Raw genomic sequence first — 15,873 nt, forward strand, 5'->3', positions numbered from 1 at the left:
TACCCAAGATGGCGTTGATGCACTTTGGAGTGGGCAAATACGGCTTTCTTCCGTCAGAACCAAGGTCTCCAAAATGGGGTGAAGGAGGCACTTCTAGCTACAGCTGGTTAGCAGTGGGTTATCCTAGTCTCTTAACAGCTGGCCGAGTTGACCATGTGGGCCTAAAAGCGCGAAAAGCTTGACAAGGCTCAGCGCAACTGAGAAAACCAGGCCGATGGATGGCGGAGCATTTTTTGGCCCTTAACGAAGCAGAAGCCCAGACGATAGTGTCCAGCTGCTACCAGGGCAAAGAAGAATTCCCTGACCGGGAATCGAACCCGGGCCGCGGCGGTGAGAGCGCCGAATCCTAGCCACTAGACCACCAGGGAGAGGTGTGCCCCGTTCTTCCCAGGCTAGCGAGACGAAGTCAATGGCAAATACCCAAGATGGCGTTGATGCACTTTGGAGTGGGCAAATACGGCTTTCTTCCGTCAGAACCAAGGTCTCCAAAATGGGGTGAAGGAGGCACTTCTAGCTACAGCTGGTTAGCAGTGGGTTATCCTAGTCTCTTAACAGCTGGCCGAGTTGGCCATGTGGGTGTAAAAGCGCGAAAAGCTTGACAAGGCTCAGCGGAACTGAGAAAACCAGGCCGATGGATGGCGGAGCATTTTTTGGCCCTTAACGAAGCAGAAGCCCAGACGATAGTGTCCAGCTGCTACCAGGGCAAAGAAGAATTCCCTGACCGGGAATCGAACCCGGGCCGCGGCGGTGAGAGCGCCGAATCCTAGCCACTAGACCACCAGGGAGAGGTGTGCCCCGTTCTTCCCAGGCTAGCGAGACGAAGTCAATGGCAAATACCCAAGATGGCGTTGATGCACTTTGGAGTGGGCAAATACGGCTTTCTTCCGTCAGAACCAAGGTCTCCAAAATGGGGTGAAGGAGGCACTTCTAGCTACAGCTGGTTAGCAGTGGGTTATCCTAGTCTCTTAACAGCTGGCCGAGTTGACCATGTGGGCCTAAAAGCGCGAAAAGCTTGACAAGGCTCAGCGCAACTGAGAAAACCAGGCCGATGGATGGCGGAGCATTTTTTGGCACTTAACGAAGCAGAAGCCCAGACGATAGTGTCCAGCTGCTACCAGGGCAAAGAAGAATTCCCTGACCGGGAATCGAACCCGGGCCGGGCCGGTGAGAGCGCCGACTCCTAGCCACTAGACCACCAGGGAGAGGTGTACCCCGTTTTTCCCAGGCTAGCGAGACGAAGTCAATGGCAAATACCCAAGATGGCGTTGATGCACTTTGGAGTGGGCAAATACGGCTTTCTTCCGTCAGAACCAAGGTCTCCAAAATGGGGTGAAGGAGGCACTTCTAGCTACAGCTGGTTAGCAGTGGGTTATCCTAGTCTCTTAACAGCTGGCCGAGTTGGCCATGTGGGCCTAAAAGCGCGAAAAGCTTGACAAGGCTCAGCGGAACTGAGAAAACCAGGCCGATGGATGGCGGAGCATTTTTTGGCCCTTAACGAAGCAGAAGCCCAGACGATAGTGTCCAGCTGCTACCAGGGCAAAGAAGAATTCCCTGACCGGGAATCGAACCCGGGCCGCGGCGGTGAGAGCGCCGAATCCTAGCCACTAGACCACCAGGGAGAGGTGTGCCCTGTTCTTCCCAGGCTAGCGAGACGAAGTCAATGGCAAATACCCAAGATGGCGTTGATGCACTTTGGAGTGGGCAAATACGGCTTTCTTCCGTCAGAACCAAGGTCTCCAAAATGGGGTGAAGGAGGCACTTCTAGCTACAGCTGGTTAGCAGTGGGTTATCCTAGTCTCTTAACAGCTGGCCGAGTTGACCATGTGGGCCTAAAAGCGCGAAAAGCTTGACAAGGCTCAGCGCAACTGAGAAAACCAGGCCGATGGATGGCGGAGCATTTTTTGGCCCTTAACGAAGCAGAAGCCCAGACGATAGTGTCCAGCTGCTACCAGGGCAAAGAAGAATTCCCTGACCGGGAATCGAACCCGGGCCGCGGCGGTGAGAGCGCCGAATCCTAGCCACTAGACCACCAGGGAGAGGTGTGCCCTGTTCTTCCCAGGCTAGCGAGACGAAGTCAATGGCAAATACCCAAGATGGCGTTGATGCACTTTGGAGTGGGCAAATACGGCTTTCTTCCGTCAGAACCAAGGTCTCCAAAATGGGGTGAAGGAGGCACTTCTAGCTACAGCTGGTTAGCAGTGGGTTATCCTAGTCTCTTAACAGCTGGCCGAGTTGGCCATGTGGGTGTAAAAGCGCGAAAAGCTTGACAAGGCTCAGCGGAACAGAGAAAAACAGGCCGATGGATGGCGGAGCATTTTTTGGCCCTTAACGAAGCAGAAGCCCAGACGATAATGTCCAGCTGCTACCAGGGCAAAGAAGAATTCCCTGACCGGGAATCGAACCCGGGCCGCGGCGGTGAGAGCGCCGACTCCTAGCCACTAGACCACCAGGGAGAGGTGTACCCCGTTTTTCCCAGGCTAGCGAGACGAAGTCAATGGCAAATACCCAAGATGGCGTTGATGCACTTTGGAGTGGGCAAATACGGCTTTCTTCCGTCAGAACCAAGGTCTCCAAAATGGGGTGAAGGAGGCACTTCTAGCTACAGCTGGTTAGCAGTGGGTTATCCTAGTCTCTTAACAGCTGGCCGAGTTGGCCATGTGGGCCTAAAAGCGCGAAAAGCTTGACAAGGCTCAGCGGAACTGAGAAAACCAGGCCGATGGATGGCGGAGCATTTTTTGGCCCTTAACGAAGCAGAAGCCCAGACGATAGTGTCCAGCTGCTACCAGGGCAAAGAAGAATTCCCTGACCGGGAATCGAACCCGGGCCGCGGCGGTGAGAGCGCCGAATCCTAGCCACTAGACCACCAGGGAGAGGTGTGCCCTGTTCTTCCCAGGCTAGCGAGACGAAGTCAATGGCAAATACCCAAGATGGCGTTGATGCACTTTGGAGTGGGCAAATACGGCTTTCTTCCGTCAGAACCAAGGTCTCCAAAATGGGGTGAAGGAGGCACTTCTAGCTACAGCTGGTTAGCAGTGGGTTATCCTAGTCTCTTAACAGCTGGCCGAGTTGACCATGTGGGCCTAAAAGCGCGAAAAGCTTGACAAGGCTCAGCGCAACTGAGAAAACCAGGCCGATGGATGGCGGAGCATTTTTTGGCCCTTAACGAAGCAGAAGCCCAGACGATAGTGTCCAGCTGCTACCAGGGCAAAGAAGAATTCCCTGACCGGGAATCGAACCCGGGCCGCGGCGGTGAGAGCGCCGAATCCTAGCCACTAGACCACCAGGGAGAGGTGTGCCCCGTTCTTCCCAGGCTAGCGAGACGAAGTCAATGGCAAATACCCAAGATGGCGTTGATGCACTTTGGAGTGGGCAAATACGGCTTTCTTCCGTCAGAACCAAGGTCTCCAAAATGGGGTGAAGGAGGCACTTCTAGCTACAGCTGGTTAGCAGTGGGTTATCCTAGTCTCTTAACAGCTGGCCGAGTTGGCCATGTGGGTGTAAAAGCGCGAAAAGCTTGACAAGGCTCAGCGGAACAGAGAAAAACAGGCCGATGGATGGCGGAGCATTTTTTGGCCCTTAACGAAGCAGAAGCCCAGACGATAATGTCCAGCTGCTACCAGGGCAAAGAAGAATTCCCTGACCGGGAATCGAACCCGGGCCGCGGCGGTGAGAGCGCCGAATCCTAGCCACTAGACCACCAGGGAGAGGTGTGACCCGTTCTTCCCAGGCTAGCGAGACGAAGTCAATGGCAAATACCCAAGATGGCGTTGATGCACTTTGGAGTGGGCAAATACGGCTTTCTTCCGTCAGAACCAAGGTCTCCAAAATGGGGTGAAGGAGGCACTTCTAGCTACAGCTGGTTAGCAGTGGGTTATCCTAGTCTCTTAACAGCTGGCCGAGTTGACCATGTGGGCCTAAAAGCGCGAAAAGCTTGACAAGGCTCAGCGCAACTGAGAAAACCAGGCCGATGGATGGCGGAGCATTTTTTGGCCCTTAACGAAGCAGAAGCCCAGACGATAGTGTCCAGCTGCTACCAGGGCAAAGAAGAATTCCCTGACCGGGAATCGAACCCGGGCCGCGGCGGTGAGAGCGCCGAATCCTAGCCACTAGACCACCAGGGAGAGGTGTGCCCCGTTCTTCCCAGGCTAGCAAGACAAAGTCAATGGCAAATACCCAAGATGGCGTTGATGCACTTTGGAGTGGGCAAATACGGCTTTCTTCCGTCAGAACCAAGGTCTCCAAAATGGGGTGAAGGAGGCACTTCTAGCTACAGCTGGTTAGCAGTGGGTTATCCTAGTCTCTTAACAGCTGGCCGAGTTGACCATGTGGGCCTAAAAGCGCGAAAAGCTTGACAAGGCTCAGCGCAACTGAGAAAACCAGGCCGATGGATGGCGGAGCATTTTTTGGCCCTTAACGAAGCAGAAGCCCAGACGATAGTGTCCAGCTGCTACCAGGGCAAAGAAGAATTCCCTGACCGGGAATCGAACCCGGGCCGCGGCGGTGAGAGCGCCGAATCCTAGCCACTAGACCACCAGGGAGAGGTGTGCCATGTTCTTCCCAGGCTAGCGAGACGAAGTCAATGGCAAATACCCAAGATGGCGTTGATGCACTTTGGAGTGGGCAAATACGGCTTTCTTCCGTCAGAACCAAGGTCTCCAAAATGGGGTGAAGGAGGCACTTCTAGCTACAGCTGGTTAGCAGTGGGTTATCCTAGTCTCTTAACAGCTGGCCGAGTTGACCATGTGGGCCTAAAAGCGCGAAAAGCTTGACAAGGCTCAGCGCAACTGAGAAAACCAGGCTGATGGATGGCGGAGCATTTTTTGGCCCTTAACGAAGCAGAAGCCCAGACGATAGTGTCCAGCTGCTACCAGGGCAAAGAAGAATTCCCTGACCGGGAATCGAACCCGGGCCGCGGCGGTGAGAGCGCCGAATCCTAGCCACTAGACCACCAGGGAGAGGTGTGCCCCGTTCTTCCCAGGCTAGCGAGACGAAGTCAATGGCAAATACCCAAGATGGCGTTGATGCACTTTGGAGTGGGCAAATACGGCTTTCTTCCGTCAGAACCAAGGTCTCCAAAATGGGGTGAAGGAGGCACTTCTAGCTACAGCTGGTTAGCAGTGGGTTATCCTAGTCTCTTAACAGCTGGCCGAGTTGACCATGTGGGCCTAAAAGCGCGAAAAGCTTGACAAGGCTCAGCGCAACTGAGAAAACCAGGCCGATGGATGGCGGAGCATTTTTTGGCCCTTAACGAAGCAGAAGCCCAGACGATAGTGTCCAGCTGCTACCAGGGCAAAGAAGAATTCCCTGACCGGGAATCGAACCCGGGCCGCGGCGGTGAGAGCGCCGAATCCTAGCCACTAGACCACCAGGGAGAGGTGTGCCCCGTTCTTCCCAGGCTAGCGAGACAAAGTCAATGGCAAATACCCAAGATGGCGTTGATGCACTTTGGAGTGGGCAAATACGGCTTTCTTCCGTCAGAACCAAGGTCTCCAAAATGGGGTGAAGGAGGCACTTCTAGCTACAGCTGGTTAGCAGTGGGTTATCCTAGTCTCTTAACAGCTGGCCGAGTTGGCCATGTGGGCCTAAAAGCGCGAAAAGCTTGACAAGGCTCAGCGGAACTGAGAAAACCAGGCCGATGGATGGCGGAGCATTTTTTGGCCCTTAACGAAGCAGAAGCCCAGACGATAGTGTCCAGCTGCTACCAGGGCAAAGAAGAATTCCCTGACCGGGAATCGAACCCGGGCCGCGGCGGTGAGAGCGCCGAATCCTAGCCGCTAGACCACCAGGGAGAGGTGTGCCCTGTTCTTCCCAGGCTAGCGAGACGAAGTCAATGGCAAATACCCAAGATGGCGTTGATGCACTTTGGAGTGGGCAAATACGGCTTTCTTCCGTCAGAACCAAGGTCTCCAAAATGGGGTGAAGGAGGCACTTCTAGCTACAGCTGGTTAGCAGTGGGTTATCCTAGTCTCTTAACAGCTGGCCGAGTTGACCATGTGGGCCTAAAAGCGCGAAAAGCTTGACAAGGCTCAGCGCAACTGAGAAAACCAGGCCGATGGATGGCGGAGCATTTTTTGGCCCTTAACGAAGCAGAAGCCCAGACGATAGTGTCCAGCTGCTACCAGGGCAAAGAAGAATTCCCTGACCGGGAATCGAACCCGGGCCGCGGCGGTGAGAGCGCCGAATCCTAGCCACTAGACCACCAGGGAGAGGTGTGCCCCGTTCTTCCCAGGCTAGCGAGACGAAGTCAATGGCAAATACCCAAGATGGCGTTGATGCACTTTGGAGTGGGCAAATACGGCTTTCTTCCGTCAGAACCAAGGTCTCCAAAATGGGGTGAAGGAGGCACTTCTAGCTACAGCTGGTTAGCAGTGGGTTATCCTAGTCTCTTAACAGCTGGCCGAGTTGACCATGTGGGCCTAAAAGCGCGAAAAGCTTGACAAGGCTCAGCGCAACTGAGAAAACCAGGCCGATGGATGGCGGAGCATTTTTTGGCCCTTAACGAAGCAGAAGCCCAGACGATAGTGTCCAGCTGCTACCAGGGCAAAGAAGAATTCCCTGACCGGGAATCGAACCCGGGCCGCGGCGGTGAGAGCGCCGAATCCTAGCCACTAGACCACCAGGGAGAGGTGTGCCCCGTTCTTCCCAGGCTAGCAAGACGAAGTCAATGGCAAATACCCAAGATGGCGTTGATGCACTTTGGAGTGGGCAAATACGGCTTTCTTCCGTCAGAACCAAGGTCTCCAAAATGGGGTGAAGGAGGCACTTCTAGCTACAGCTGGTTAGCAGTGGGTTATCCTAGTCTCTTAACAGCTGGCCGAGTTGACCATGTGGGCCTAAAAGCGCGAAAAGCTTGACAAGGCTCAGCGCAACTGAGAAAACCAGGCCGATGGATGGCGGAGCATTTTTTGGCCCTTAACGAAGCAGAAGCCCAGACGATAGTGTCCAGCTGCTACCAGGGCAAAGAAGAATTCCCTGACCGGGAATCGAACCCGGGCCGCGGCGGTGAGAGCGCCGAATCCTAGCCACTAGACCACCAGGGAGAGGTGTGCCCCGTTTTTCCCAGGCTAGCGCAACTGAGAAAACCAGGCCGATGGATGGCGGAGCATTTTTTGGCCCTTAACGAAGCAGAAGCCCAGACGATAGTGTCCAGCTGCTACCAGGGCAAAGAAGAATTCCCTGACCGGGAATCGAACCCGGGCCACGGCGGTGAGAGCGCCGAATCCTAGCCACTAGACCACCAGGGAGAGGTGTGCCCCGTTTTTCCCAGGCTAGCGAGACGAAGTCAATGGCAAATACCCAAGATGGCGTTGATGCACTTTGGAGTGGGCAAATACGGCTTTCTTCCGTCAGAACCAAGGTCTCCAAAATGGGGTGAAGGAGGCACTTCTAGCTACAGCTGGTTAGCAGTGGGTTATCCTAGTCTCTTAACAGCTGGCCGAGTTGGCCATGTGGGCCTAAAAGCGCGAAAAGCTTGACAAGGCTCAGCGGAACTGAGAAAACCAGGCCGATGGATGGCGGAGCATTTTTTGGCCCTTAACGAAGCAGAAGCCCAGACGATAGTGTCCAGCTGCTACCAGGGCAAAAAAGAATTCCCTGACTGGGAATCGAACCCGGGCCGCGGCGGTGAGAGCGCCGAATCCTCGCCACTAGACCACCAGGGAGAGGTGTGCCCCGTTCTTCCCAGGCTAGCGAGACGAAGTCAATGGCAAATACCCAAGATGGCGTTGATGCACTTTGGAGTGGGCAAATACGGCTTTCTTCCGTCAGAACCAAGGTCTCCAAAATGGGGTGAAGGAGGCACTTCTAGCTACAGCTGGTTAGCAGTGGGTTATCCTAGTCTCTTAACAGCTGGCCGAGTTGGCCATGTGGGTGTAAAAGCGCGAAAAGCTTGACAAGGCTCAGCGGAACTGAGAAAACCAGGCCGATGGATGGCGGAGCATTTTTTGGCCCTTAACGAAGCAGAAGCCCAGACGATAGTGTCCAGCTGCTACCAGGGCAAAGAAGAATTCCCTGACCGGGAATCGAACCCGGGCCGCGGCGGTGAGAGCGCCGAATCCTAGCCACTAGACCACCAGGGAGAGGTGTGCCCCGTTCTTCCCAGGCTAGCGAGACGAAGTCAATGGCAAATACCCAAGATGGCGTTGATGCACTTTGGAGTGGGCAAATACGGCTTTCTTCCGTCAGAACCAAGGTCTCCAAAATGGGGTGAAGGAGGCACTTCTAGCTACAGCTGGTTAGCAGTGGGTTATCCTAGTCTCTTAACAGCTGGCCGAGTTTACCATGTGGGCCTAAAAGCGCGAAAAGCTTGACAAGGCTCAGCGCAACTGAGAAAACCAGGCCGATGGATGGCGGAGCATTTTTTGGCACTTAACGAAGCAGAAGCCCAGACGATAGTGTCCAGCTGCTACCAGGGCAAAGAAGAATTCCCTGACCGGGAATCGAACCCGGGCCGCGGCGGTGAGAGCGCCGACTCCTAGCCACTAGACCACCAGGGAGAGGTGTGCCCCGTTTTTCCCAGGCTAGCGAGACGAAGTCAATGGCAAATACCCAAGATGGCGTTGATGCACTTTGGAGTGGGCAAATACGGCTTTCTTCCGTCAGAACCAAGGTCTCCAAAATGGGGTGAAGGAGGCACTTCTAGCTACAGCTGGTTAGCAGTGGGTTATCCTAGTCTCTTAACAGCTGGCCGAGTTGGCCATGTGGGCCTAAAAGCGCGAAAAGCTTGACAAGGCTCAGCGCAACTGAGAAAACCAGGCCGATGGATGGCGGAGCATTTTTTGGCCCTTAACGAAGCAGAAGCCCAGACGATAGTGTCCAGCTGCTACCAGGGCAAAGAAGAATTCCCTGACCGGGAATCGAACCCGGGCCGCGGCGGTGAGAGCGCCGAATCCTAGCCACTAGACCACCAGGGAGAGGTGTGCCATGTTCTTCCCAGGCTAGCGAGACGAAGTCAATGGCAAATACCCAAGATGGCGTTGATGCACTTTGGAGTGGGCAAATACGGCTTTCTTCCGTCAGAACCAAGGTCTCCAAAATGGGGTGAAGGAGGCACTTCTAGCTACAGCTGGTTAGCAGTGGGTTATCCTAGTCTCTTAACAGCTGGCCGAGTTGACCATGTGGGCCTAAAAGCGCGAAAAGCTTGACAAGGCTCAGCGCAACTGAGAAAACCAGGCCGATGGATGGCGGAGCATTTTTTGGCCCTTAACGAAGCAGAAGCCCAGACGATAGTGTCCAGCTGCTACCAGGGCAAAGAAGAATTCCCTGACCGGTAATCGAACCCGGGCCGCGGCGGTGAGAGCGCCGAATCCTAGCCACTAGACCACCAGGGAGAGGTGTGCCCCGTTCTTCCCAGGCTAGCGAGACGAAGTCAATGGCAAATACCCAAGATGGCGTTGATGCACTTTGGAGTGGGCAAATACGGCTTTCTTCCGTCAGAACCAAGGTCTCCAAAATGGGGTGAAGGAGGCACTTCTAGCTACAGCTGGTTAGCAGTGGGTTATCCTAGTCTCTTAACAGCTGGCCGAGTTGACCATGTGGGCCTAAAAGCGCGAAAAGCTTGACAAGGCTCAGCGCAACTGAGAAAACCAGGCCGATGGATGGCGGAGCATTTTTTGGCCCTTAACGAAGCAGAAGCCCAGACGATAGTGTCCAGCTGCTACCAGGGCAAAGAAGAATTCCCTGACCGGGAATCGAACCCGGGCCGCGGCGGTGAGAGCGCCGAATCCTAGCCACTAGACCACCAGGGAGAGGTGTGCCCCGTTTTTCCCAGGCTAGCGAGACGAAGTCAATGGCAAATACCCAAGATGGCGTTGATGCACTTTGGAGTGGGCAAATACGGCTTTCTTCCGTCAGAACCAAGGTCTCCAAAATGGGGTGAAGGAGGCACTTCTAGCTACAGCTGGTTAGCAGTGGGTTATCCTAGTCTCTTAACAGCTGGCCGAGTTGGCCATGTGGGCCTAAAAGCGCGAAAAGCTTGACAAGGCTCAGCGGAACTGAGAAAACCAGGCCGATGGATGGCGGAGCATTTTTTGGCCCTTAACGAAGCAGAAGCCCAGACGATAGTGTCCAGCTGCTACCAGGGCAAAGAAGAATTCCCTGACCGGGAATCGAACCCGGGCCGCGGCGGTGAGAGCGCCGAATCCTAGCCACTAGACCACCAGGGAGAGGTGTGCCATGTTCTTCCCAGGCTAGCGAGACGAAGTCAATGGCAAATACCCAAGATGGCGTTGATGCACTTTGGAGTGGGCAAATACGGCTTTCTTCCGTCAGAACCAAGGTCTCCAAAATGGGGTGAAGGAGGCACTTCTAGCTACAGCTGGTTAGCAGTGGGTTATCCTAGTCTCTTAACAGCTGGCCGAGTTGACCATGTGGGCCTAAAAGCGCGAAAAGCTTGACAAGGCTCAGCGCAACTGAGAAAACCAGGCCGATGGATGGCGGAGCATTTTTTGGCCCTTAACGAAGCAGAAGCCCAGACGATAGTGTCCAGCTGCTACCAGGGCAAAGAAGAATTCCCTGACCGGGAATCGAACCCGGGCCGCGGCGGTGAGAGCGCCGAATCCTAGCCACTAGACCACCAGGGAGAGGTGTGCCCCGCTCTTCCCAGGCTAGCGAGACGAAGTCAATGGCAAATACCCAAGATGGCGTTGATGCACTTTGGAGTGGGCAAATACGGCTTTCTTCCGTCAGAACCAAGGTCTCCAAAATGGGGTGAAGGAGGCACTTCTAGCTACAGCTGGTTAGCAGTGGGTTATCCTAGTCTCTTAACAGCTGGCCGAGTTGGCCATGTGGGCCTAAAAGCGCGAAAAGCTTGACAAGGCTCAGCGGAACTGAGAAAACCAGGCTGATGGATGGCGGAGCATTTTTTGGCCCTTAACGAAGCAGAAGCCCAGACGATAGTGTCCAGCTGCTACCAGGGCAAAGAAGAATTCCCTGACCGGGAATCGAACCCGGGCCGCGGCGGTGAGAGCGCTGAATCCTAGCCACTAGACCACCAGGGAGAGGTGTGCCCTGTTCTTCCCAGGCTAGCGAGACGAAGTCAATGGCAAATACCCAAGATGGCGTTGATGCACTTTGGAGTGGGCAAATACGGCTTTCTTCCGTCAGAACCAAGGTCTCCAAAATGGGGTGAAGGAGGCACTTCTAGCTACAGCTGGTTAGCAGTGGGTTATCCTAGTCTCTTAACAGCTGGCCGAGTTGGCCATGTGGGTGTAAAAGCGCGAAAAGCTTGACAAGGCTCAGCGCAACTGAGAAAACCAGGCCGATGGATGGCGGAGCATTTTTTGGCCCTTAACGAAGCAGAAGCCCAGACGATAGTGTCCAGCTGCTACCAGGGCAAAGAAGAATTCCCTGACCGGGAATCGAACCCGGGCCGCGGCGGTGAGAGCGCCGAATCCTAGCCACTAGACCACCAGGGAGAGGTGTGCCCCGTTCTTCCCAGGCTAGCGAGACGAAGTCAATGGCAAATACCCAAGATGGCGTTGATGCACTTTGGAGTGGGCAAATACGGCTTTCTTCCGTCAGAACCAAGGTCTCCAAAATGGGGTGAAGGAGGCACTTCTAGCTACAGCTGGTTAGCAGTGGGTTATCCTAGTCTCTTAACAGCTGGCCGAGTTGACCATGTGGGCCTAAAAGCGCGAAAAGCTTGACAAGGCTCAGCGCAACTGAGAAAACCAGGCCGATGGATGGCGGAGCATTTTTTGGCCCTTAACGAAGCAGAAGCCCAGACGATAGTGTCCAGCTGCTACCAGGGCAAAGAAGAATTCCCTGACCGGGAATCGAACACGGGCCGCGGCGGTGAGAGCGCCGAATCCTAGCCACTAGACCACCAGGGAGAGGTGTGCCCTGTTTTTCCCAGGCTGGCGAGACGAAGTCAATGGCAAATACCCAAGATGGCGTTGATGCACTTTGGAGTGGGCAAATACGGCTTTCTTCCGTCAGAACCAAGGTCTCCAAAATGGGGTGAAGGAGGCACTTCTAGCTACAGCTGGTTAGCAGTGGGTTATCCTAGTCTCTTAACAGCTGGCCGAGTTGGCCATGTGGGCCTAAAAGCGCGAAAAGCTTGACAAGGCTCAGCGGAACTGAGAAAACCAGGCCGATGGATGGCGGAGCATTTTTTGGCCCTTAACGAAGCAGAAGCCCAGACGATAGTGTCCAGCTGCTACCAGGGCAAAGAAGAATTCCCTGACCGGGAATCGAACCCGGGCCGCGGCGGTGAGAGTGCCGAATCCTAGCCACTAGACCACCAGGGAGAGGTGTGCCCTGTTCTTCCCAGGCTAGCGAGACGAAGTCAATGGCAAATACCCAAGATGGCGTTGATGCACTTTGGAGTGGGCAAATACGGCTTTCTTCCGTCAGAACCAAGGTCTCCAAAATGGGGTGAAGGAGGCACTTCTAGCTACAGCTGGTTAGCAGTGGGTTATCCTAGTCTCTTAACAGCTGGCCGAGTTGGCCATGTGGGTGTAAAAGCGCGAAAAGCTTGACAAGGCTCAGCGGAACTGAGAAAACCAGGCCGATGGATGGCGGAGCATTTTTTGGCCCTTAACGAAGCAGAAGCCCAGACGATAGTGTCCAGCTGCTACCAGGGCAAAGAAGAATTCCCTGACCGGGAATCGAACCGGGGCCGCGGCGGTGAGAGCGCCGAATCCTAGCCACTAGACCACCAGGGAGAGGTGTGCCCCGTTCTTCCCAGGCTAGCGAGACGAAGTCAATGGCAAATACCCAAGATGGCGTTGATGCACATTGGAGTGGGCAAATACGGCTTTCTTCCGTCAGAACCAAGGTCTCCAAAATGGGGTGAAGGAGGCACTTCTAGCTACAGCTGGTTAGCAGTGGGTTAGCAGTGGGTTATCCTAGTCTCTTAACAGCTGGCCGAGTTGACCATGTGGGCCTAAAAGCGCGAAAAGCTTGACAAGGCTCAGCGCAACTGAGAAAACCAGGCCGACAGCTGGTTAGCAGTGGGTTATCCTAGTCTCTTAACAGCTGACCGAGTTGGCCATGTGGGTGTAAAAGCGCGAAAAGCTTGACAAGGCTCAGCGGAACTGAGAAAACCAGGCCGATGGATGGCGGAGCATTTTTTGGCCCTTAACGAAGCATAAGCCCAGACGATAGTGTCCAGCTGTTACCAGGGCAAAGAAGAATTCCCTGACCGGGAATCGAACCCGGGCCGCGGCGGTGAGAGCGCCGAATCCTAGCCACTAGACCACCAGGGAGAGGTGTGCCCCGTTTTTCCCAGGCTAGCGAGACGAAGTCAATGGCAAATACCCAAGATGGCGTTGATGCACTTTGGAGTGGGCAAATACGGCTTTCTTCCGTCAGAACCAAGGTCTCCAAAATGGGGTGAAGGAGGCACTTCTAGCTACAGCTGGTTAGCAGTGGGTTATCCTAGTCTCTTAACAGCTGGCCGAGTTGGCCATGTGGGCCTAAAAGCGCGAAAAGCTTGACAAGGCTCAGCGGAACTGAGAAAACCAGGCCGATGGATGGCGGAGCATTTTTTGGCCCTTAACGAAGCAGAAGCCCAGACGATAGTGTCCAGCTGCTACCAGGGCAAAGAAGAATTCCCTGACCGGGAATCGAACCCAGGCCGCGGCGGTGAGAGCGCCGAATCCTAGCCACTAGACCACCAGGGAGAGGTGTGCCATGTTCTTCCCAGGCTAGCGAGACGAAGTCAATGGCAAATACCCAAGATGGCGTTGATGCACTTTGGAGTGGGCAAATACGGCTTTCTTCCGTCAGAACCAAGGTCTCCAAAATGGGGTGAAGGAGGCACTTCTAGCTACAGCTGGTTAGCAGTGGGTTATCCTAGTCTCTTAACAGCTGGCCGAGTTGACCATGTGGGCCTAAAAGCGCGAAAAGCTTGACAAGGCTCAGCGCAACTGAGAAAACCAGGCCGATGGATGGCGGAGCATTTTTTGGCCCTTAACGAAGCAGAAGCCCAGACGATAGTGTCCAGCTGCTACCAGGGCAAAGAAGAATTCCCTGACCGGGAATCGAACCCGGGCCGCGGCGGTGAGAGCGCCGAATCCTAGCCACTAGACCACCAGGGAGAGGTGTGCCCCGTTCTTCCCAGGCTAGCGAGACGAAGTCAATGGCAAATACCCAAGATGGCGTTAATGCACTTTGGAGTGGGCAAATATGGCTTTCTTCCGTCAGAACCAAGGTCTCCAAAATGGGGTGAAGGAGGCACTTCTAGCTACAGCTGGTTAGCAGTGGGTTATCCTAGTCTCTTAACAGCTGGCCGAGTTGGCCATGTGGGTGTAAAAGCGCGAAAAGCTTGACAAGGCTCAGCGGAACTGAGAAAACCAGGCCGATGGATGGCGGAGCATTTTTTGGCCCTTAACGAAGCAGAAGCCCAGACGATAGTGTCCAGCTGCTACCAGGGCAAAGAAGAATTCCCTGACCGGGAATCGAACCCGGGCCGCGGCGGTGAGAGCGCCGAATCCTAGCCACTAGACCACCAGGGAGAGGTGTGCCCCGTTCTTCCCAGGCTAGCGAGACGAAGTCAATGGCAAATACCCAAGATGGCGTTGATGCACTTTGGAGTGGGCAAATACGGCTTTCTTCCGTCAGAACCAAGGTCTCCAAAATGGGGTGAAGGAGGCACTTCTAGCTACAGCTGGTTAGCAGTGGGTTAGCAGTGGGTTATCCTAGTCTCTTAACAGCTGGCCGAGTTGACCATGTGGGCCTAAAAGCGCGAAAAGCTTGACAAGGCTCAGCGCAACTGAGAAAACCAGGCCGACAGCTGGTTAGCAGTGGGTTATCCTAGTCTCTTAACAGCTGACCGAGTTGGCCATGTGGGTGTAAAAGCGCGAAAAGCTTGACAAGGCTCAGCGGAACTGAGAAAACCAGGCCGATGGATGGCGGAGCATTTTTTGGCCCTTAACGAAGCATAAGCCCAGACGATAGTGTCCAGCTGTTACCAGGGCAAAGAAGAATTCCCTGACCGGGAATCGAACCCGGGCCGCGGCGGTGAGAGCGCCGAATCCTAGCCACTAGACCACCAGGGAGAGGTGTGCCCCGTTTTTCCCAGGCTAGCGAGACGAAGTCAATGGCAAATACCCAAGATGGCGTTGATGCACTTTGGAGTGGGCAAATACGGCTTTCTTCCGTCAGAACCAAGGTCTCCAAAATGGGGTGAAGGAGGCACTTCTAGCTACAGCTGGTTAGCAGTGGGTTATCCTAGTCTCTTAACAGCTGGCCGAGTTGGCCATGTGGGCCTAAAAGCGCGAAAAGCTTGACAAGGCTCAGCGGAACTGAGAAAACCAGGCCGATGGATGGCGGAGCATTTTTTGGCCCTTAACGAAGCAGAAGCCCAGACGATAGTGTCCAGCTGCTACCAGGGCAAAGAAGAATTCCCTGACCGGGAATCGAACCCGGGCCGCGGCGGTGAGAGCGCCGAATCCTAGCCACTAGACCACCAGGGAGAGGTGTGCCCCGTTCTTCCCAGGCTAGCGAGACGAAGTCAATGGCAAATACCCAAGATGGCGTTGATGCACTTTGGAGTGGGCAAATACGGCTTTCTTCCGTCAGAACCAAGGTCTCCAAAATGGGGTGAAGGAGGCACTTCTAGCTACAGCTGGTTAGCAGTGGGTTATCCTAGTCTCTTAACAGCTGGCCGAGTTGGCCATGTGGGTGTAAAAGCGCGAAAAGCTTGACAAGGCTCAGCGGAACTGAGAAAACCAGGCCGATGGATGGCGGAGCATTTTTTGGCCCTTAACGAAGCAGAAGCCCAGACGATAGTGTCCAGCTGCTACCAGGGCAAAGAAGAATTCCCTGACCGGGAATCGAACCCGGGCCGCGGCGGTGAGAGCGCCGAATCCTGGCCACTAAACCACCAGGGAGAGGTGTGCCATGTTCTTCCCAGGCTAGCGAGACGAA

The 15,873-nt window shown here is 54.7% G+C and overlaps 1 non-coding gene across 1 annotated transcript; it reads right to left on the bottom strand.

Moving 5' to 3' along the window:
• Window positions 1-7,172: 7,172 nt before the first annotated feature.
• On the bottom strand, window positions 7,173-7,244 carry TRNAE-CUC (transfer RNA glutamic acid (anticodon CUC)). Its single transcript has one exon. It is a non-coding gene; the product is annotated as a tRNA-Glu (tRNA).
• Window positions 7,245-15,873: the final 8,629 nt, after the last annotated feature.

This window comes from Lithobates pipiens, unplaced genomic scaffold, assembly GCF_037356315.1.
Source record: "Lithobates pipiens isolate NorthernLeopardFrog02 unplaced genomic scaffold, aLitPip1_a1.2 Scaffold_1, whole genome shotgun sequence".
NCBI classification, from domain to species: domain Eukaryota; kingdom Metazoa; phylum Chordata; class Amphibia; order Anura; family Ranidae; genus Lithobates; species Lithobates pipiens.